This window comes from Macaca nemestrina, chromosome 15 (genome assembly GCF_043159975.1).
Source record: "Macaca nemestrina isolate mMacNem1 chromosome 15, mMacNem.hap1, whole genome shotgun sequence".
In the NCBI taxonomy this organism is placed as follows: Eukaryota; Metazoa; Chordata; class Mammalia; order Primates; family Cercopithecidae; genus Macaca; species Macaca nemestrina.
In genome coordinates, this window is record NC_092139.1 from 46,566,456 (window position 1) to 46,590,691 (window position 24,236).

A 24,236-nucleotide genomic window follows, 5' to 3' on the forward strand; every position below is an offset into this window, starting at 1 on the left:
GCCATTCTTAATAAGGGAAATTTGAGTCAATGGCAGGAAAAAAAAAAAGTGAATTTTTACCATGATTGCAGAGATTTTCCTAAGGCAACTTTCCATTCCAGAAACTCCACTTGTGGTCATGGGAAAGGGCCTTTGCTCTGGCAGACTCCAGTCGCTCATTGGAAATGCTCCTTCAACAGGCTCCGCATTAGCTCCCCTGGATTTTACAAGCTCAAACAATTAAATCATGGTGTCTCCGACAGTAAGCCAGCTTTTAAAATCAGTCTCGTAACTAATGCTGAGTGGAAAAAGAAGCTGAGCTCAGTAAACAGTATTTCTCACTCTTTGTTACCAACCATGTGTCCTTTCATTTTTTAGTATTAATTATGTCTGGCAATTGTTTTCTATATTATAGATTATCATGAAAGGCTCCAGGCTTTTAAGAAATACATTTGAACATATAGCTGCCAAAAGCACTTTGAGATTAAAGTAGGGCCGGTGGAGATAGAGGTCCCTAAGCTCTCATTAAATGACAGCCTTTCAGAGCATTATCATTCTTCATCTTACGTCCTGGTTTAAGCAGCAGAGTCTCATCACGGGGAAGTTTATAAAAGATTAAATTTACAACAGTTACGTCAGTGCCTATTATGGTGTTAGGCATATAGTAGACACTCATTAAATGTCTGTTGGATGAATGAGTGGTCTGTGATGGGTGCTTTCCATTGAATCTCAGTCGTCTGGAAATTTTAAATGTAAGAAATACTGCCATGGGCATTTGGTGATGAGCATCTGGACAACAGCATGAAAAAGTCCAGACACAAATGAACAACGAGTTACCGCACCTAAAGACCTGCACAGGGGCCACGGGGTGTGGGTCCGGAGGGCTGCAGGGGTGCACAACAAATAATGAATGACTAGCTTCACTGGAGTCTTATTTATGCTCAATTGGTGACATTAGCTTCAGGTAAATGATCTTGTCTTCTTTAACCCTGTGAGGAGCCCAAGTAAGTACTTGCTATATGAATTTTCTCATGGCTTTTGGTTTTTACTTGTCTTCAATTCCCTAACAAGGATTTAAATAGAATCAAGACATCATTATATAAAACTTCTTGTATTGTAGTCAAAGGCACTTTTCAAGTTAACCAATAACTATTTTTTCCAAAAAATGTTTAAGTAAAAGCTTATTCATGAATTTGCTATTTATTCTTCATTCTTGCTATTTGTTGCTTTTTATTTTATTGTGAATATTTAATATTTACTGAAATATATTATGAATGATACAATGAAAATGTACTTACACATTATGCATCTTGAGAAATAAAACATTTTCAATCCATTCGAAGTCCCAAGTGGTCTTATCCTTGATTATATAGCTCTTTCTCCCAGCTAGAGATAAAAACTGCCTTGACTCTGGAGATTATAATTCCTATGTGTCTCTTTATACTTTTCTTCATATATATTCATCCCTTAAAATATATATTATTGTTTACAAACTTATGGTCTTTATGTAACTGGTATCATAATTTATACATTCTTTTGCAGATTATTTCATTAATATTACATTTTTGAAGTTTAGCTTTACTGATACATGTGGCTGTTGTATAGTATCTCATTGTATGAATATAACATATTTTCATCCGTTTCACTTTTGATTAATATTTAGGTTCTTTGCACATTTTTATTCCTATTACAAACAATATTTTTATGAACATTCACATAGCAGTCTCCTTGTGGACATTGTGAGAGTTTCTCTAAAGTGGGAAATTAATAATAACATTTATACTACTATTACTGATACAATCTGCAACTTATTAAAAGCTAAAAATATTACTTCTAAGTATTTTACATATATTAAATCACTTTATCCTCACATCAAATGCTATAAGACAGATAAAATTATTGCCACCATTTTACAGATACAGAAAACATAAGTGGGCAATGGCGGGACGATATGCAAATTTTAAATTTTACCAAATATAGCAAATCATTCTTCAGATGTTTCAAACAGTTTCCACTCTCATTAGTGGTATATAAATATTAATATGTATTCTTGTAGCATTTGATCAGGTCAGGTTTTCAAAATCGGGTTTAAAAACATTTATAAAGACAAATAATATATATTCATGTATCATTTGTGCAAATGCTCAGAAAAGAGAGAAAGACAGAGATATCAAAATAAATTCTTTCTTAGGCATGGTGGAAAAGGAAGGTTGGGAGATGAGAACACAGTAAAATGCCCTTAAGAGAGTCCAAAACATTGTTAATCACCTGGCGCATGCCTGTTCAAGGAGTGAAGGCATACAACTACAAAGTCTTCGTTTTCTCAATGCTTAAGGGGTTACTGAACACCAACGGGGAAAGTCTGAATGAAAAATCTGAGGACAGAAAATCCCATCACCTCACTCAATGCTTTCCCAGCTTGAACATTATGATTTCTCAGTGAATGATGTGCTCTGAATACTTTCACCTTTTCCTTTTAGTTGTGGGCCATAAAGGAGGAGTTTTTACCTCCTTTAGTTGGGAAATAGCACGGAGAAAGCTCAGTACTTTTTTAAAAGCTAAAATGTTCACTTTTCTCCAGCACTTATTAACTTTCTTGCATGTCACATAAAAGGAAAGAATGTTTATTATGCACGCCTGATTGAGGGAGAGATACACTGAAATTATGGACACAGGAGATTAAGGATCTTTACAACTATGGTCATCTCAAATGAAAATAAAACTTTCCAGCCCATGGAGGCTGTGGGAAATGCCATTTTCCACTAACCAATATTAACACTTGAAGCACATAGGGACCTTAAAGTCCCACCAAATGAAAATTCCCACAATGCGGGAAGTGGGCTTTATACCACAGGGACGGCTGATTCCCTCCTCATCAAAGAGACTCTCTGTGTTCAGCAGATTTCAGAAACTCTGGCATTTCTGTAAGGGAGTTATGCAAACACGCTTGACTAAGTAAAAGGGTAAGACCGGTTTTGCAAAGAAATAAAAAATCAGGCCATAAAATTTTAAGATATGCTCACAGCAACAAAACTCTATTTGAGTCACACACCCTATGTTTTTATGGGAAATGCCTTTCCCCACTGAAAACTTAGAGATACTATCACCTCTATAAACTACTACCTCCTAATCCTCAAAGGGAGAATTTAAGAACTCTGAACGTTCTGATCCTCTACTGAATTTTATAGAAGAAGCTTTACGAGACCATGAACCACCCTTTCTGATTCTCTAATTCTGGAGAAAATATCAACAGCGGCAACAAAAGATTCCTTCTTTTGTTTCTCAGTCCCACCGAGTTTGTAAAGGTCTCTGAGTTCTTCAAACATCATACTGGATTACTTAGTGGACAAAATTTAAAAGATAAATAAATAAATAACTCTTCCTGGCGTTTCAGTTATAAAGAGACACCCAGGTTTGGTGTCACTGTGATTGGTTAAATCCTCTCAGCTCAGGGTGGGAATGTATTCTCTTCCTCTTTCCTAAAACAAAGAGAACATATTTCATGATGGATGCTTGGTTATGGAAGGATCAGTTTCCAAGTGATTTAGTGATTATAAGCCAGTCCTTATTCCCCCATGAAACTACTCAAAAGTTGAAGTTTGCCATGATATTCAAATGAAAGAGAAGAAAAAAAAAGAGTAGCTCATTTAGAAAACGCACTTCCCTTTGTCTATGTCTTAATTAAGACAGTGTGTCTATTCTCCATTAGGAGATCTGTGTCTGAGCTCTCCTAAATTACCTGAGATCTTAGACTGTAACATGTGACTCGAGAAGAGCCAATTCCGTTAAAGACTGTGCCGGCTAACAGAACCTCAGCTCGTGATGTATTCAGAAGTCAGTGTCTGAAGTCATTATATATTTTAGTACCAAAAAAATGATTTTGAGAAGCATACTATTATTCAAGAGTGTGTTTATCCTGTGATAAGTTTCTGGAAGCACTATTTGATACTTGTCTTATTTTTACATGGAGTAGGAGGTTGGGGTCCAGAGATAGACAAAAGAATAGGGAAGGAATGTGAAGTGCTAAAAACAAGGGAGAGAAAAAACAGAGAATCAATGAGAAAAACAACAATTGAACGGGTCTTAAAATGTCTCATTCCTCCCTAATAAATTAGCATATATAGGAAATCTCAATTGTTTTAAGGAGCAGGAAGGGTAGGGCATGAAGGGTGGATGGCTTAGCTTAGTCCATTTTCTGCTGTTGTACAAGAGTACCAGACTGGGTAATTTATAATGAACAGGAGCTTATTTGGCTCATGGTTCCGGAGGTTGGGAAATCCAACATCAAGGGGCTACATAGTGAGGGTCTTCTCGCTGTGGCACAGCATGGCGGGAGGCAACACATGGTAAGGGACAGAGAGAGAAAAAGGAGGCCAGACTGAGATAACTAACCCACTCCTAAAATAATAGCATTAACCCATTTACAGGGCCAAAGTTTTCATGATCTAATCACCTCCTAATGGTCCCACCTGTTAATTCCGTCACAATGTCAGTTAAATTTCAACATGAGTTTTGGAGGGGATATTCAAACCATAGCAGTGGAAAGGAAGGTTTCTGAACCTAAGGAAGCCCACAAGTGAGGCAACAAATCCAACTTCAAGAGTCAAAGATTAAAGCTGATATTGCTGGTTGTTGTCTTAGTTTAGGATCCCCCAGAGGCAGACCCTGATGCAGGGATTTGAGGAAATTAGCATGTCTCAGAGGTAAAGGAAACACAAGTAGGACAGTGAGGAAGCAAGACACAGAAAGGAACTCAACTGTAATGATAATAAAATCCACGGTGGCTCAAGCCTGTAATCCCAGCACTTTGGGAGGCTGAGACGGGCGGATCACAAGGTCAGGAGATCGAGACCATCCTGGCTAACACGGTGAAACCCCGTCTCTACTAAAAAACACAAAAGACTAGCCGGGCGAGGTGGCGGGCGCCTGTAGTCCCAGCTACTCGGGAGGCTGAGGCAGGAGAATGGCGTAAACCCGGGAGGCGGAGCTTGCAGTGAGCTGAGATCCGGCCACTGCACTCCAGCCTGGGCGACAGAGCGAGACTCCGTCTCAAAAAAATAAATAAATAAATAAATAAATAAATAAATAAATAAATAAAATAAGACAAAATCCAGCCAGCACTGGAGTGATTGGGACTCAGTCCCATCAGAGAATTCTGGGAATTCGTGTAGAACAGATGCCTCAAAGGTCTTCCCTCTCTGGGAGTAAGAGAGCTGGGATACTCATTGACTGCTGCCTCTAAGGGTATTCATTTCGACACTTTCAGCACTGTCCATGAGCAGGCTGAGACAGGCTTGCTCACCAGAGAAAGCCCCCAGGCACAGTGATACAGGTGTTGGCAGTTGGAGTCCATGAGTATATACTGAAGTGAGGGGAGGGAGGGTGGATGGGCACCAGCATTGTCAGCTACAGTTGTGTATGGGCTAATTATAAAGAAAGGGTTCTCCGCCTCCCACTTTGTATCATAACCCACAAAGCAACTGACTTCCGTGTTGCACAAGCTATTTTATAGATACATCACTTCATGTGACAGATTATTAAGCACAATTAATTAGGGGCCAACTGAATTTTAATACTGCCTCCTTTAATGACCTTACATGGCACAAAAGCTCTAGAAATACAAAGCTGCAGAGGATGGCCGTGTTCTGCCTTTCATTTCTCAAGACAGATTTGCAATGATCAAGAGGCGTCCTATGAATGCAGTTTGCAAAGGACTTAGGCACGCAGCATCTCCTTTGTTCTCACCACAAGGCTGCAGGGTGTGCAGATGTGAGCATTATTTCACTGGTGAAGAAGCATCCTGAGAGGTTACATAGTTCAACTAACGTCACACCAAGAGGTATGGACTTGACCCACTTTCTTCTTTCTCTTTTCTTCTTCCCACCATACCTTGCTGCATTATAAGACTACTGCCAGTTCAGGGAAGATTTTAACTAAAGTTAATTTAAGGCCTCCAAGAATATTTGAAAGTATGTGCTGTATCTAAAAATATATAAAAATGATGACAAAATATAAAAGACGTGTTTCAATTTCTGACACACTGATAGTTATAATATACAGATACAATAATGACTACATCTCTAATTTCTGTCATCTGAAGTTGATTCTAGAGCACTTACTACTTGGAGAGTATTAAATATAAAACGAGCCTGAACTTTTCCTTATGGCATCACTGCCACTGCACTTGGAGAGTCTTCTAGGTTCACAGATTTTTGACTTATTTTCTTTAGCAAAAGCTCAGGAAGTAAAGTCACACATTTACTCACATTGCACTCAAATGTGTGGAGAAAAGAGAGCATCTTTATTTCTCTAAAATGGACTTTTGGCTTCTCATAAGTGCCATCTGCTGGGTTGTATGTGTATGTCCTTGTGAATGTACAAGTAGGTTCAGAGGCATTAGAATTCTCAAACCTTTTTGGTTGAAGCCTCATGTATTTAAAGGACTGTGCAAATGTCTTAAATACACATCTCCATGATTTTTCACAAAATAAAGATAGGGATTCAGTGCTCAGAGCAAGAAACAGAACATCATCAGCCTGGCAAAACCACCACCCCCCTGCCATCTCTCTGTTACTAGATCTTAGAGTGAGAGTAATTGACATAATCCAGTCTAGTAATCTAGGTCTGATTTAATATCTTAATCATGCATGAACTATTCATTATGTAAAACACCCAGTCTGTAAGACTGTGCCACTCTCTCCCTTCTCTGCCCTCAGCAGGATAGCATCTGGGCATTTGGACATGGAGGGTGTGGGGCACAAGCATCTCATGGTCAGGGAATGGGGAAGGAGCATCTCAGATCTGCATCAGAGTTCATGCTGGTCCTAGGACAAGAGTCAAGCACACCCTGCTTTCACCAGCTGCTGGCAGGTGTCACTCAGGTAATGCACAGCTAAACAGAACCCAGTTCTCTCTCTTGACTGGGCCCCCATCAATACATTAGCTCCGAATCGTGCTGTGAATCTCTCTCAGTACAAGGTCATAATCCTAACCCAGATGATTCCAAGATGGTGCTCTTTCCCCACCATGATAACCTTTCTGCAACATCCTTGACCATTCTCACCATTATTTCTATTTCCCCTCTTTAAGAACATGTGGGTACATCTGGATCCCATTCATGTCATATGCGAACTGAGGACAGCTTGAGGACATTCAGTGTCAGCCCTCTCATGCCTTTATCACCGTGACATTTTCTCCTCCCAGGATCCCAAATGGGAAATAGGTCTTGAAAGGGATATCAGATACACATCTAACCATGCGTCTCACCATTATATCAGTCTTTGGCCACTGTAGGAGCACCATTGCCCATCACCATATTAAAAGTGGCCACATGCAGAGTCTTCCTTCCTTATAGTCCATGCAGAAGCCCAAAGAAACAGGCTGCAGTCCCAGTAATCTGGGGCTACTCTATACCTCTCTGGATGAACTTAACCTGCCACATTCCTGGGGGTAAGAACTTCAAGAACTGACATGTTCACTCCCTCCAGCATCTGCCTTCCTTTCTCTTCTGACTTTGGGTATGTAAAGTGATGATGTTCAGGTTTGGCTTTCATCTGTATTGTATTATAGCCTGTCCTATCCCACTGAGCTTTTCTTTCTTCCACTGCATATCCAACTATTCCTCCCTTAGTGGTCCTAGACAGGAGGCGTCTTCTTTGCTGTAGAAGAAAGCCTGTGATCTGAGCCTGTAGATACAACTCTTAGTCTGCTCAATGCGGCCTACAGGCACCTTAGAAAATCTTTTCTCTCACAATAGAGACTGACTCTCAAGATTCTTATTAAACAACAATGATTTTACAAGTAATGTTGTTCTCTTTGAATTTCTGCTATAGCAATTCTAATGTCTCTTCATCCTCCCATCCCCTACCCTCCACTTCACCAGTCTTCCCAAGGCAATGGATACTTCAGGCTGACTATAGAGAAGGCCATATACTTAGAAACAGAAAAGAGAAAAATGTGTGAATATGTCTCAAAATATTAATCCCAACATACACAAATAAACTAGTAAGTTGCATGAAGAGGAATTTTAGCATTTTCCCCAATATTCCTGCATTTATGGAGAACCACACATTGTAACTAAAGAACACTAATTTACTAGCTTCAGAAGCATTGAGTTAAGAAGATTTTTTTTTAAAGTCAGCAGACATTCATGTTTATATAATCCTTTATTGTTTAAAGATGTTTTCACATAAATTATCTCATTTGATCCTCACAAAATGAAGTTTTGCTGTTTTCATTTGGAGGCTGACAAAGGCTAAACTATTTGCCATCAGCATATAGTGATACAGTGAGATCAAAAAAGAACCTTTCATTTTGAAACATACCTATCATGTAACTCTGAAAGTAAAAACTGAAACTAGGAGTTTGGGCTAGACTCGCGGCTTTGAGAAGAGCCTTCTTTGTGAACCACTTTCATCATGAGATGTAAATCAAATAGGAGCCCATTATCCTTTGGGAAATTCTGAACATTGTCAAAAGTCTCTAAGTTCAAATGCACCAGAATGTTCTTAAAATGTGCACAGCATGGTTGTGGGTGGTGCATCCTTGCAGAGGTTAGTATTGCAAAGTGATGTTTTCCTTCCTCTGGCAATAACCAGAGGCAGGACTTGGGGGTCTTTCACTCCAGAGAACATTAAAAACCTGGACTCTTTTTGGGACACAAGCATGAAACCCAGCAGATTTTCAGTGTTCTCGGAGCTGTGCCCATAGAGAAATCAGAGATAAAAGGCAGCTGAGGAATTATTTTAACAAGGAGAAGCTGGGATTGTATCTGTGAGCTTCTGTTTTGTGCATTGTACTTACATTCCTTATGTTATTGTCAAGTACCAGCAGTGTCTAATTCACAGCCATTTTGGAACTGTGCTTAAAGGAATCATCTTTGTCCACATTCTTTGGCAAAACAGACCAGAGAGAATAATTGTAGGAGATTGGTCAGGGTGGTGGGAGAAATTGTAGGAAAAACACAGACTTCTTGGAAGTCCGTTGGGGGGTTTGCAAAGCTTCGGGGAAGAATGAGCTGAAGGCAGCAGTTCTTACCCTGGGGCAAAGGGCAAGAAGTAGGTACAAAGGAATGCAGGGGAGTTTATCTGAATAGGTTGTTTACTCGTATCTCCAGAAACCAGGCCTTTAATTATCCACATGCAATTACCCACAAGTGTATTGACTCAAGGCCTTTGTCATTAAATCTATACTGAATAAATGCCCACAGCACCAGTTGGTCAGGGCCACAGCTGCTGACTCTTTACAGTACTCTCTTTGGGGTCTGTGGCCATCCCTGGTCCCCTAGCCCGCTCTTTCACTGGATACCTGTGTCTGAGTGCACTTGTTCGTCTGTCGTTCAGCCAGGGTCTCTGGGTCAGACCTGGCAAATAATTATGGTGTGAAGAAAGGGTCAGAAGGTCCAGGAGCGGTGACTCACACCCGTAATCCCAGCATTTTGGGAGGCCAAAGTGGGCAGATCACTTGAGGCCAGGAGTTCGAGACCAGCCTGGCCAACATGGTGAAACCCTGTCTCTACTAAAAATATAAAAATTAGCTGGTGAGGTGGTGCATGCCTGTAACCCCAGCTACTCAGGAGGCTGAGGCAGGAGAATTGCTTGAACCTGGGAGGCAGAGTGAGCTGAGATCGCACCACTGCACTCCAGCCTGGGTGACAGGAATCTATCTCAAAAAAATAAAATAAAAAGGATGGGTCACAGACCTGAAAAAGGAGATAGATAGTGCCTCAGTCTGGAGCATGATGTGTTGAGGGCACAGATGGGCACATGGAATATTCCAGCACTCCTCAGGGTTCTCAGAATACCTGCTGACATCACAGAGGGATCAGATTGTAGACCACTGTACAGCAAAGGAAAGGAGACCTCTCATGCTGGAAATGGATTGGAAGCAGAATAAGTCATTTTTTCAATAATTGTCTATGCCATGTGTATTAGCCAAAAATAAATTTAAATCTGTAAATATTATCTTTCTCACAGATATCCTTTAAAATACATTAAAGGATAGCATCATATTGTGCAAAATAATAAGTGGATTTTTATGCCTTTTTTCTGTTCGCAGGCCACCTCTCTTTGCCAGTCTTGACAAATAATTTCTTAATGAAGCACCTATTTCAGGCTGAGCCACAAGATGTCAGCCTAAGCTTAGTCATTTTGAATTTTCCTGGCCCTTGCAACAACTACATTTTTTCACTTTTATGACCAAGAGAAAGTTGGAGAAGCTCATGACCCCTCAGGATTAGGTATAGAGACCACAGCAGCTGCTTGCCCTGGGAGCTCTTTATGCCTGTTCTCAGCCATCTTCAGTGAAGATTTCACAAGATAACCCAAAACTGGCTCCTTTGTGTGACACCACCCAGGAAACTGCATTCCAAGTGTGGGTGTGCACGGATCTCCACCATTGGTCCTTGTTCTCTCTCCTGCCCTGTCCTTTCTCCCCCTCCTCAGTTATTCTCTGGGGCAGGTGAGTAATCCTCCGTGCCTTGTAGATGTCCATTCGGGAATGAGATCCTACCTTTCCTTTTCCCAGGCACCCCCAGCCTCATGAGGGATTCCTATCACGTAGCTTTAGAGATGAGAAGGCATCTTTGTCATGAACTCTTGCTTCATCAGGTTGAAACTCACACTTCCTGTGAACTCCCACTTCTCTCAATTCTTTCACATGCTGGGAAGGGGACTGCAGAGACCTTTAGGGATAGTACAGAGGATGTGTCTCCTCACGGCCAGCCCAGGGCAGGGACTGGACTCAGTGGTTTGCAGCCCTTTTTAGAAAGTTGGCATTTAACTCACTTTGTCATTAGGTTTGGTTCATTGTCATCAAGATGGAGCCATGGTGAATGTCCTCCTCAACATCTTTTACATTTTACACAAACAACAGTTACTAGAAAGAACTTAAAGTTTGACTTGTGGATCAGTGTGCAGTACTCAAGAAAAGAGGAAAACTCTAACCTATTTTGAGGGCTTACTTTTTTTCATCTAATTGTCACAACAAGACAGTGAAGTTGCTATCACGTCACTTGATAAATGAGGAAAATTTGAGCTCAGAAAGTATTCAGTAACTTGTTCAGGGTCTTAGAGTTAGTGAGTGAGACAGAAACACAAGTCTGTCTGATTCTAGAGCCCTCTTTTTTTTTTTCTTTCATTCTTTCCTTTTGAAAAAATTCCCTTTACTACTCCTGCATTTGACACAAAGTGGTATCTGGTAAGTGGGCCTGAAAACTTTCTAAATAACTAGTTTTAAATAATCTCTGTGGAAATTTATATGAATAAAAAACTTCCTTGAAAGAGTATAAACTTCCTCTTCCAGTAGGCTACGACAGACTCTCAAATCATCTGTTTCAATTATTTAGAGCTGAGCCTTTGACCTCCTGGTTAAAACTACATAATCAGAACTGGAAATACAAGTAGCTCTTAGTAGTGACAAAGACAGTGAATGTCCAGGAGAGAACTGAGCTGCATTTCTAGGTTTGAATGGAACCAATAATAAAAGTCCAAAATAAATGATCACCTCCACCATTCACTCTTCTATGATAAATGATCACCTCCACCATTCACTCTTCTATGATGGGTGTAATGTATTATTTTTTCTTTTAAAAAAAATTATTTTAGGTTCAGGGGTACATGTGCATGTACATTATATAGGTAAACTTGTGTCATGGAGGTTTATTGTACAGGTTATTTCTTAACCCAGGTACTAAACCTAGTACCCAATAGTTATATCTTTCTGCTCCTCTCCCTCCTCCAACCCTTCACCCTCAAGTAGACCCCAGTGTCTGTTGTTCCCCTCTTTGAGTCCATGTGTTCTCATCATTTAGCCCCCTCTTTTACATGAGAACATGCAGAATTTGGTTTTCTATTCCTGTTAGTTTGCTAAGGATAATGGCCTCCAGCTCCATCCATGTTCCTGTGAAAGACATGATCTCATTCTTTTTTATGGCTGCATCATATTCCATGGTGTATACATACCACATTTTCTTTATCTAGTCTACCATTGAAGGGTATTTAGGTTGATTCCATACTTTGGCTATTGTGAATACTGCTGCAGTGAAATATGCATGCATGTGTCTTTATAATAGAACAATTTATAGTCCTTTCGGTATACACCCAATAATGAGATTGCTTGGTCAAATTGTAGTTCTGGTTTTAGCACTTTGAGGAATCACCACACTGCTTTCCACAATGGTTAGACCAATTTACACTTCCACCAATGGTGTATAAGCATTCCCTTTTCTCTGCAACCTCCTCAACATCTGTTATTTTTTGACTTTTTAATAATAGCCATTTTGCCTAGTGTGAGATGGTATCTCACTGTGGTTTTCTTTTTTTTTTTCTTTACTTCAGTAGGTTTTTGGGGAACAAGTGGTGTTTGCTTACTCGATAAGTTCTTTAGTGGTGATTTCTGAGATTTTGGTGCATCCATCACCCAAGCAGTGTACACTGTATCCAGTGCGTATTCTTTTACCCCTCACCCCCTCCCACACTTTCCCCCAAACCCCCAAAGTCTGTTGTATCATTCTTATGTGTTTGCATCCTCAAAACTTAGCTTCCACTTATGATTAAGAATATCTGATGTTTGGTTTTCCATTCCTGAGTTACTGCACTTAAAATAATGGTTTCCAGTTCCATCCAGGTTGCTGTGAGTGCCACTATTTTGTTCATTTTTATGTCTGAGTAGTATTCCATGGTATATAGATAGATATAGATTTATCACAATTTCTTTATCCAATCATTGATTGATTGGTATTTGGGTTGGTTTTACATTTTTGCAATTGGGAATTGTGCTGCTATAAATATGCATGAGAAAGTATCTTTTTCATATAATGACTTATTTTCCTCTGTATAGATACCCCGTAGTGGAATTGCTGGTTCAAAAGGTAATTCTACTTTTAGTTCTTTAAGGAATCTTTACACTGTTTTCCATAGTGTTTGTACTAGTTTACACTCCCACCAGCAGTGTAAAAGTGTTCTCTTTTCACCACATTCATGCCGACATCTATTATTTTTTTATTTTTTTATTATGGCCATTCTTGCAGGAATAAGGTGATATCGCATCACATTGTGGTTTTGATTTGCATTTCCCTGATCATTAGTGATGTTGAACATTTTTCATATGTTTGTTGGGCATTTGCGTATCTTCTTCTGAGAATTATCTGTTCATGTCCTTAGCCCACTTTTTGATGAGATTGTTTGTTTATTCTTGCTTATTTGTTTGAGTTCCTTGTAGATTCTGGATATTAGTCCTTTGTGGGAAGTATAGATTGGGAAGGTTTTCTCGCATTCTGTGGGTTGTCTGTTTACTCTGTTGATTCTTTCTTTTGTTGTGCAGAAGTTTTTTAGTTCAATTAAGTCCAACTATTTTCTTTGTTTTTGTTGCATTTGCATTGGGGTTCTTCGTCATGAAGTCTTCGAATAAGTCAATGTCCAGAAGGGTGTTTCCAATGTTATCTCCTAGAATTTTTATGGTTCCAGGTGTTAGATTTAAGTCTGTCATCCATCTTGAGTTGATTTTTATATACCATGAGAGATGAGGAGGATCCCATTTCATTCTTCTACCTGTGGCTTGTCAAGTATCTCAGCACCATTTGTTGACTAAGGTGTCCTTTCCCTACTTCATGTTTTTATTTGCTTTGTCAAAGATGAGTTGGTTGTAAGTATTTGCCCTTATTTCTGGGTTATCTATTATGTTTCATTGGTCTATGTGCCTATTATACCAGTACCATGCTGTTTTGGTGACTATGGCCTTATAATATAGTTTGAAGTCAGGTAATATGATGATTCCAGATTTGTTCTTTTTGCTTTGTCTTGCTTTGGCTATGCAGGCTCTTTTTTGGTGCCATGTGAATTTTAGAGTTTTTTTTTCTAGTTCTGTGAAGAACGATGGTGGTATTTTGATGGGAATTGCATTTAATTTGTAGATTGCTACTGGCAGTATCATCATTTTCACAATATTGATTCTACTCATCCATGATCATGGGATGTATTTCCATTTGTTTGTGTTATCTATAATTTCTTTCAAAACTATCTTGTAGTTTTCCTCGTAGAGGTCTTTCACCTCCTTGGTTAGGTATATTCCTAAGTTTTTTTTTTGTTGGTGGTGGTTTTTTTGTTTGTTTGTTTGTTTGTTTGTTTGTTGTTTGTTTTGCAGCTATTGTAAAGGGGGGTGAGTTCTTGATTTGATTTTCTGCTTAGTTGCTGTTGGTGTATAGCAGAGCTACTGTTTATGTACTTTAATTTTGTATCATGAAGCCTGCTGAATTCATTTATCAGTTCTAGGAGCTTTTGGAAGGAGCCTTTAGGGTGTTCTAGGTGTATGATGATATCATCAGCAAACAGTGACAGTTAAATTTCCTCTTTACTGGTTGGATGCCCTTTCTTTCTTTCTCTTGTCTGATTGCTCTGGCTAGGACTTCCAGTACTATGTTGAATTAAAGTGATGAGAGTGGGCATCTTTGTCTTGTTCAAGTTCTCAGGGGGAATGCTTTCAACTTTTCCCCATTCAGTATTATGTTGGCTGTGGATTTGTCATAGACGGCTTTTATTTCTTTAAGGTATGTCGCTTCTGTGCCGATTTTGCTGAGGATTTTAATCATAGAGGGATGCTGGATTTTGTCAAATGCTTTTTCTGTGTCTATTGAGATGATCATGTGATTTTAGTTTTTAATTCTGTTTATGTGGTATATCACAATTATTGGCTGTGTATGTTGAGCCATCCCTGCATCCTGGATATAAAACCCGCTTGATCATGGTGGATTATCTTTTTTACATGCTGTTGGATTCAGTTAGCTAGTATTTTGCTAAGGATTTTTGAATCTGTATTCATTAGGTGTATTAGTCTGTAGTTTTCTTTTTTTATTATGTTCTCTCAGTATAACATATTTTTTTAAGGAAAACATGAAGAAACCAATGTATCTACTGAAGTCATTATTGGTGCTCTCTCTGACTTGCAACCTGCCTTCACCTAAGGTCATATGAAGTTTCTAGGCTTCCCTCCTCAGTTTCCTCCTTCTAGGGTTCCCTATCAGATTCAGATTCACCACTTTTTTTTTTGTGCCAAACTTATTTGAATGTTCCCTACAACGTTGAAATAAAATTCATAGATCACATGACCTATCTATACACAAAATCTTTAAAACCATCAATATATTAAACTATAATGCAAATATAAGATAAATGTCTAATAAAAATAAATGTATATAAATTTGCAAATAATCAAGTGTGATTAAATGTGAAGATATAATGAAATGATATGAGGGTTGTATCTGTACATACAATGCCACAGCTACAAAGGCAGATGAGTCCAGGTGTGCAGTAGTGGTGACTCAATTACCGTAAGTATTGCTGCCTTAATGTTATTTTCTAAAATGGTAAAATAATCTGAATGAAATTCCAAACAAAACAAAGTGGAATTTCCCATGATTAACATCATGATTTATTTCTGAAAAATGTAGGGTATATGAAAATTATGCCAATAAATGCTTTTTTTTCATTTGTTATACAGAATTAGATTCCAAACTAGAAAGATTATAATCAAGTTTTTAATTTTCATGAATATCTGGGGCCACTGAAAATCTGTGGGGCACTGATCTGTGCATTGGAGATGTTTAGCATCTTCAGTGCACAGACAGAGCTAAATGGCTCAATGTCAGTATCACACCCCTCCTAATCAACTAAAATTGCCTTCAAAAGTTTCAAAACTTTCTGGGAGGCCATACTCTGCTTCCTAAAAACTTAAATTTTGAGCACACTTGAAGAGGCCCTTTTAGTCAACGTTGGTCACAAGTGAGATGCCCCTGGACCAAAGCCATCCTGCTTTCTGGAGCCTGATACCACTGAGATTTCAGGCCTTAGTTAGGGCCTGGGAGACTTTACCAAGGTTGATAACCAACCCCAACCTAGCCTTCTTAGATGGACCTCATGACCATACCCCATGAAGCACTGGCTGCTTCCCAGAATGTAGCCACCCAGAGGATGTAGGTCCCTTTTCAGTAAAGAAAAAGTTGACTCTTCTCTCTTCCTTAAAGGCATCTTCCCTTCCCCATTATACTCACTCCAGCCACGGACATCACAATCTCTTCAAATTAAGCCATCAGTTCTCAGCACGTGGTCCAAGAAGACTTGAGGTCCCTGAGACCCTCTCAGAGAGTCTGAGAGATCAAAAATACTGATATTATAATGCTAGGCATCATTTGCCTTTTGTATTCTTTCAGGAGTGTGCAGTGGAGTTTTCCAGAGACTACATAATGTGATACCAGGATAGAATGAATGAACACAGAGCCGACCTGAGAATCCAGCTGTCTTCTTTAATCTATTAAAGAGATTCATAAAACGAACACAAAGCCACTGATAGATAAAAACCTATGTGAATATAGCTCCTTGGCATCCTCAGTCACTTTTAACAGTGGCAAGGAGTCCTGAGACCAAAAAGTTTGAGAACCGCAGGTTTAGACTTTCTCAAAAGACAGAAAAGTATTTACTTTCAGCAGCCACTATTTCCACAGACCCACCAGCCCCTGAAGCTGGGAAACTAAGATTGAGAGCTGATTCCTTTCCTACCGGGATGCGAAGAGAGGGGCTGGCAGAAAGAGGGGAAAAAACAAACAACTCGAAAATGGAAACAACAGAGCTCAGACTTTCACCTCAGTAGATATCCTCGGCTCACGTATTTATCAGGCAATGAACAAGACAGGCTGAGAGGAGGGTAGGGTGTGTATTTCATTTCCTCCACCCAGATAATAGCCATTTTAAAATAAGTGGCCACCACTGGTAATAAGCAGCACTCACCATTCCCACTTACAACTTACTCAGCTTATTCATTACTTCAGTTAAGAGCTATTGAGGACTTGCTGTGTGAACAGGGAAGAGATGGGGTGCTATCCTCACCTTCTAACTAGCTTACAGCTAGGAAGGGACACACACTTATTTCTCACACTGAGAAGTAAGGCTTAAAGGCTTAGAGAAAATGAACTCTAATAAAAGTTGAAGGTGAAAAGGCCTAACACAAAGGCAAAAAATCAGTTCTATAGGGATTCCGAAGCTTGATTTTTCTGTTTGGAGCAGTGAGCATCATAGCAAATTACGATTTGAGCCGAGACTCTGGAGAAATAGGCTGCAGAGATTAGAGATACTAGGGAAGGACTAGACGGTGAAGAATAGCATGAAGAAACGCAGAGAGGCAAGAACTGGGGAACAGGTTAGGAAACCGCGAGCTATAGCTAGTTTGGCTGGAATGCAGGGTGTGTGGAATTTATATATTGGAGATTGGGAAATAAAATTAGAGATGTAAGTAAAGATTGGATCACAGAGAACCTTCACTGTCAGGCTAAGGATTTGACTAGGAAACCATACGAAGACTTTGAGCTATTACCTTACAAGGGCTGTGCCTTAGAATAGTGAGCCCTGGTACACCATGTAGGATCAATTAAAGTAGGAGAAACTGAAAATCTATAAAATAAAAGACAGGAAGAAGAACCAGGAAATTACATTTATCATGGAATGCATTATAACAGCAAACATTGGCAAGGGTGTGGAACAACTAGGACTTTTGTACACTGCTGCTTGGAGTATAAAGTTGAAAACTCGCTTTTCAGCATTTTGGCAATTTCCTGCAATGTTTAACTTGACCTTATGACCCAGCAATTTTACTCCTAGGTGTTTACCCAAAACAAATAAAAACCTAAGTCCACAGAGAAACTTGTACAATAATATGTCCGGCAACTGTGTTCAAAATATCTAAAAACTGGAAATAACCCAAATGTCCATCAACAAAAATTAAATAAATTATAGAATATTCATATAATAGAATACTATTTAACAATAAAAAGAATGAACTAGGACACACAATGACATGGTTGAGTATCAAAAATACAGTGTTAAGTAAATAAAGAGTACGTGCTGTGTGATTTCTCTTGCTGTGTTTGAAATCTAAATTCAGAGAAAGTTAATCTTCTATTGAAATTATAGAAATCAAATAGTGGCTTCTTGGGGAGAGATGAGAAGGGAAGGATGGGGACTGGACTGGAAGGAGCATGAGGGAACTCCCTGGGGGAAGAAAAATGCTTTGCATATTATTTGGGGTAGTAGTACACATATTATACAATTGTCTAAAACTCACAGTCTGAACATGTGATACCAGTACATCTTATTTTGTAATAGTTCTATCTTAGTTAAAAAAAATCTAGGTCACTGAAAATGTAGCATTCACTCACCCTTCCTGAAAATAAAACCTACAAATAAAAACACGTATTTCTATTATCTGTGGAATCAGTCAAAATTAATACAATGGCTGAAATACTGGTTAGAAAAAAGCTTATTAGTGAGCAATAAAAAAACTATAGGTGAAAATAAATGTGCTTAGATTTTTAAATCAATTTACTAATTTCTGTAAAAGACAATTAAAGTGATAAAATTAATGCTTAAATTGTGGCCAAAAATTCTGAAAAGTCAATGGGAAAAGATAATGCAGTGGTGAATTTAAAGAAAACGACATTATTTTAGCCTTAACTGCAGACAAAGCCAATATTACTCTCAAATACCATATTTTTACATTTAAAGTATTTATTGTAGACTCTAGTGAATGTCTTTTCAATTAAGCTCGTGGTTCATAAAATTGGCTTTGAAAATAAAACTGATGTGGTTGCACTTATTTCTCACACTGAGAAGTAATATAGTGCTCACTGAAACGTGTATTTCTATCTATTGAGTAGATAGAGCTAAGGTTTAAAAAAAGGCAGCATATAGCTTTATGCAATTAGCTTAGGAAGCAAAATTAAATTACAATTCATCATCTCTCACTCAGGTAAGCTCTACATGTATACTTAAGATTACCTGTTTGGAAGTCAGGATTGTATGTTATGTTTAAAAGCAAGATAGAGATCTGTGGAGTTTGTCATTCTAGTCACTTGCTTGGGAGTAAACATGAGTTAAAAGGAGCTGGAAGTCCATTCAAGAGGGAAAATATTGCACCGTGTATAACTCATGTACCTCTCTCTAGAGGAAAAGCTAAGCTGCTACCTGGAGGTGTGTTTTCCAGTGATAAGCAAATATGCAGTGATAAGCTCTGTGTAGAAATGGGATATTGTATAGAAAGTTGATTGAGTGGAGAGTGTCACTCAGTGTAATCTCTTGAAATGCACTATAATTATTTGGATCTTTCCAGCTTCCCACTTTGGCCACTTAATTCTCTGAACTTCCACTACATGAAGAGACTAGAACTTGATTAGAAATAAATGGAATGACTCTTAATGAGCAAGTGGATGAATAAATTGTGGTAAATCCCTACAAGGGACTATTAGAAAGTGAATGAGTAGAGTTAATTAGTTCCATATTGACATTGTGCACTATTTATGATATACTATGTAAGAAAAAAGCAAGATTCAGGATAATGTGCATTATAATAATATATTTTGACAAAAACGAAGCACAAGGACAAAAATTCCAATACAGATCTAAAAACAGTCCAACAAACAAATGTCATACTAGAAGAACTAATAATGTTGTTTGGATTTAAGAGGAAAAACTTGAAGGATCTGTTCATAATGCACACGGCAACTGCTATAAGGAAATAGCTCAAGAATGCATAGACTATGAAAGAAAAACCAGGAAAGATGAGTTAGCATGGCTAGATGGAGGGAGGGAGGCAGGGAGGGAGGGGGGGAGGGATGGATGGATGGATGGATGGATGGATGGATGGATGGATGGATGCATGGATGGATAGATGGATGGATACATGAATGAAAGGATGGATGGATGGATGGATGGATGGATGGATGGATGGATGGATGCATGGATGGAAATGAGGGGGACAAAATAAAGGGAAGAAGGAAAAGTATTTGTCTTCAACAATCCAAAGACACTGTTCCTTTATATTCCCAGTATCTTATGCTTTTAATAACAATTCTATTGCTGAAATAACTTTTTTCCTCTTCATCCTTAGTATTCTCATATTTCATAATCAGGATCTAGATGTCAGTCTTATCTATTTTTTAAAAAAAACTGTTTTCTTTCAGCTCAGAAAAATATTTTTATATTGCTTCTTAGATAATTTAGAACCCTCAACTCCCCATGTTATTTTTTTCTGGCATTACTACTTGCTGGCTGTTGTACCTCCTTGATATATCCTTTATGTCTCTTATTATTTCTTTACAACTCTCTGTCTTCTTTTTTTGTTGTTCTACGTTTTAAGAATTTCTTCACTTTTGTCTCTTTTAATTAAAATGATTCTTTCATACACTTTGTTCCATTTTATAGCATCCTGTTCTTGCCTTGTGGATACAAGATCTCTGTAAATTAGTATTTCTAAGTTCTCTTCTGTGCCCTGAATTATGTCTCTCTCTCTCTCTCTCTCTCTCTCTCTCTCTCTCACACACACACACACACACACACACAGAGACAGAGAGAGAGAGAGAGAGAGAGAGAGAGAGAGATTATATTATCCTAAAACAAAAGACTAGGAGTTGGAACTGGGAGTTCTAACTAGGAGTTAGAAAAGAGAGATGTCCATAGATTTCTGGAAGATAGGTAACATATTATTAGGTTGGTGCAAAAGTAATTGCAGTTTTTGCATTACTTTATTACAAAAATCATAGTTACTTTTGCACCAACCTAATAAAAAGTGATGATGACCAAGGAATAGGTGAGAAAAAAGGAAGAAAATTTCCATCTTAGAATGGATGCTGAGGAATGTATGTGGCAGAAGAAGCCAACTGATCTGGTGAAAACGGGTTGCAGTTCTATTACCTAGATGACTCCAGGTAATTCAGAACTTTCACTATTATTTATGAGATGAAATATACAAGGGTATTAATACATATAGTTTAAAGAATTGGGCGTGTTTCCATCACCCAGTTTTAAAATTACTCATATTTTAGAACCTTCCCCGTGTGTCTCTTTCACATCACATCCCTCTCTCATTCCTGACATTGATTTGTGTGTGAATCATTTTTGTCTTCCAGTTTTTAAAGGTTTTTCTATGTATCTGTAAATACATGTATCAGATATGATTTTTATATAATTTTATATGATACACGTTATGTACACATATAACTTAGTTTTGTTTGGTTTTGAACTTACATAAATACAATTTTGCTATAAGTATTCTTCTAAGACTTCTGCATTCAACATTGTGTTTTTGAGGTTATCCATGTTGAGGCATTTAACTGTTATGTATTTATTCATTTTTCATGGCTGAATTTTATTTCATTGGGTGACTATATTACTATTTATTGATTCAGTTTACTTTAACCAAAATTAGGTGGTTTTCAACTTGAGGTTAATCTGAATCATGATGTTGTGAACATTCTTATACACATTCTATTACATGAGTACTGTACACAATTGTTTCTTGAAATAGATTATTGTATTACAGAAATGCATAGGTTCTGTACCATACTAGATGCTAAACTGGTTTCCAAAGTTCTTGTACTGTTTATTACACCCCAACCAACAGTGGATGGAAGTCTTAGTTCCCCTACATCTTAATCATTTTCAAACATTTAAAAACTTACCAAAATGGCAGTATACAATGGTGTTCCATTTTGGTTTTAATTTTAACTCTTATTACTACAAATACATTTTAAGATTATTTTATGTATTTTGAGCCATCTGCATTTTTTTTTTGGCTGTGAAAATTTTTGTTTATGCCACCTGACCATTTCTCCCCAAAATTTTGAGTTTTTTGCCTTGTGGATACAAGATCTCTGTAAATTAGTATTTCTAAATTCTCTTCTGTGCCCTGAATTATGTATCTCTCTCTCTCTCTCTCTCTCTCTCACACACACACACACACACACAGACACACACACACACACAGAGACAGAGAGAGAGAGAGAGAGAGATTATATTATCCTAAAACAAAAGACTAGGAGTTGGAACTAGGAGTTGCAAAAGAGGCTATCAGTTTGCTCATGATCTTTGATACCCACGAACAGTCATATTTGTTATTTATGAAATTTCCATATGGTCCTTCACATTTATTGGTTCCCTTCTAGTTATATGGAATCACATGGCTAATTTATGAGGAAAGGCCTATGACGGGTCACTTCTAAGCCAAAGAATTTACAAGCTGGCACATGACCCTCTCATTCTTGCTATCCATGCCACAGTGACAAAACAAGCCACAGGGTTCTCAAAAGTACAACTACAAGGCCAGGAAGGCTCTGTTTGTCTGGATCCCTGAGTGATTCTGAGGAACGGAGCACATACCCACACCCACTCACTCCAGACAACTTACACTGGATTTGTACCCTGAGAAATGTGAGGGGTAATTTGTTACTACTGCATAGTCTAGTCTAACACTGACTATACTTGCTATTTTATGAATCAAATTTCCAGGCAGGCAGAAGTTTGTTTTGAGCTCTATACTATATTTCATAGGACCGTTTGTCTATTCCAGCACGAACTATCTCAAATTAGTATAATAATAATATTTTTCACTTTCAGTAGAAAAAAGTCTCTATAACTTGTAAACAGGAGTGTTTCATTTATTTTTACCTTTCCATTCTTTTAGATAACTTTAGAATCATCTTTTCAAGCTTCATGCCTAAAAATCCCTACTGAGATTTTGCTTGCAATCGCATTAAATATACAAATCAATTTGGTGAGAATTTACATCTTTTCTCTACTGAATCCTTCATTTAGATATGTTGTATATTCTACACTTTATTTAGATTGTTAAAAAGTGTTTTTAAATATATTTTATTTTTCCATAAAGCATTTACACAACTTTTAGTATATCAATCCCTAAGTAGTTTATATTTTTATGTTTCTTTTTCTAGATGGCATATGTTAAAATTGCTTCATACAATTAATCACTATCTGTTTATGAATATTCAATTAATTTTATATTTAGATTTGTATCCGACTACCTTATTAATTCTCTTATTTTTTCTAATATTTAACTGAACTTTCTTTTCGATGTATAATACAGACAATTGTATCATCTATGAATAATGAAAATTTTATTTTAGCCTTTCAGATATTTATCTTACCTGCTGATCCTCCCTAGATCTCTGGTATAATCATGAAAAGAAATTACTATAGCAGGCATTTTTTCTTGCTCTTAATCTTACAAGAAATGCTTTCAATCTACCACCATTAAGTAGGCTATACATTTTGGTACAGATCCTTTATCAGGTTAAGAATGTTCCCTTCCATTGCTAGTTTGCCAAGAGATTGTTTTCTGTTTTGTTTTCATTAATGAATGGTAATTTTTGTCAGATGATTTTTCTGCATCTATTGAGATGATCAGATATTTTTTCTTCTTTAATTTGCTAATTAAATAAATCACATTGATAAGTTATCTAATGTCAGACTGAGATAAGCAAACCTGGCAATGATAAATATTATAATTTTTATATTTTGCTGGATTTGGTTCATTAATATCTAGTTGAAGGTTTTCATATCTGTGCTAGTAAGTAAAATTACCCTGTAACATTTGTGTTTTTGTCAGAATTTGGTATCAAGGTTACTTTGTTTCATCCATGAGTAGGATAGCATTTCTGCTTTTAATATACTCTGGTATAGATTGTATAATACCCCAACTATTTATCCTAAGAATGTCTATGAGACCGCACAGAAAATTTGGGGCTAGTGCTTTCTGTGTGGGAATATTTTTAGCTTCAAACGAAATAAATCTTTTGAAGTTTCTAGCTATATCCAAGTTTTCCTTTGACAGTTCTTCGAAATTACCAATTTCAGCTAAGTTTTCAAATTAACTGCATATATTATTTTATATTCTATAACAGGCCATTTTTCTTCTATCTGCTGATTTTCATCAGTGGTATCACCTTTCCTTGTGCATTGTGAATTTTTGAACTGTGAGCTACTAATTTTTATTTGAAATTTAATCTCTGTGAATTTTTTAATGTGAGTTTGAATTCAAGGTTTTAAAAAAGGATATGCATTTTCATCTTCCAGGTGCCAAAGGTATTACCAAATTGCTACCACTTACATTAGAAGATCTGAGTGACATTTTCTAGACTGCACAGGCAGTGTAAAAATGAACTAAAACCCACTTCAGAGCTGGCTTATGATTACATATATTTAGAAGAGACTTTTTCCCTCCATTCAGCACTAAGGTTAAAAACCACAAGCTTTACTGATGTTTCTTTCTGCACAGAGAGATTTTCTTTCCTAGTTCACCTTATCTCCAGGGGCATAGCCCTTAAGGATCCAAGCATTGTGCAGTCCTACGAGACTTTCACTTTGGGTGGGCCCTAAAATTTACCTCCCATACTCTGTATCCAAAGAGCTAATCAAAAGCTCAAG

At 37.7% G+C, this 24,236-nt stretch overlaps 1 long non-coding RNA gene across 11 annotated transcripts in view; it reads left to right on the plus strand.

The window, feature by feature from the left end:
• The window catches only part of LOC105481503 (uncharacterized), a 41,158-nt gene that overhangs the window by 11,321 nt on the left and 5,601 nt on the right, over nucleotides 1-24,236 (plus strand). The window contains exons 3-6 of one of the 11 annotated variants that reach the window (XR_011613523.1): nucleotides 2,315-2,418; nucleotides 5,644-5,818; nucleotides 6,696-6,860; nucleotides 10,036-10,178. The exons of 2 other annotated variants lie outside the window; for them this stretch is intronic. This is a non-coding gene — a long non-coding RNA (uncharacterized lncRNA). Of the gene's footprint in view, nucleotides 1-101; nucleotides 568-2,314; nucleotides 2,419-5,643; nucleotides 5,819-6,695; nucleotides 6,861-10,035; nucleotides 10,179-16,180; nucleotides 16,844-22,476; nucleotides 22,567-24,236 lie in introns of those variants that run through there. 8 more of the 11 variants (XR_011613522.1, XR_011613516.1, XR_011613518.1 and 5 more) reach the window with 8 other exon arrangements.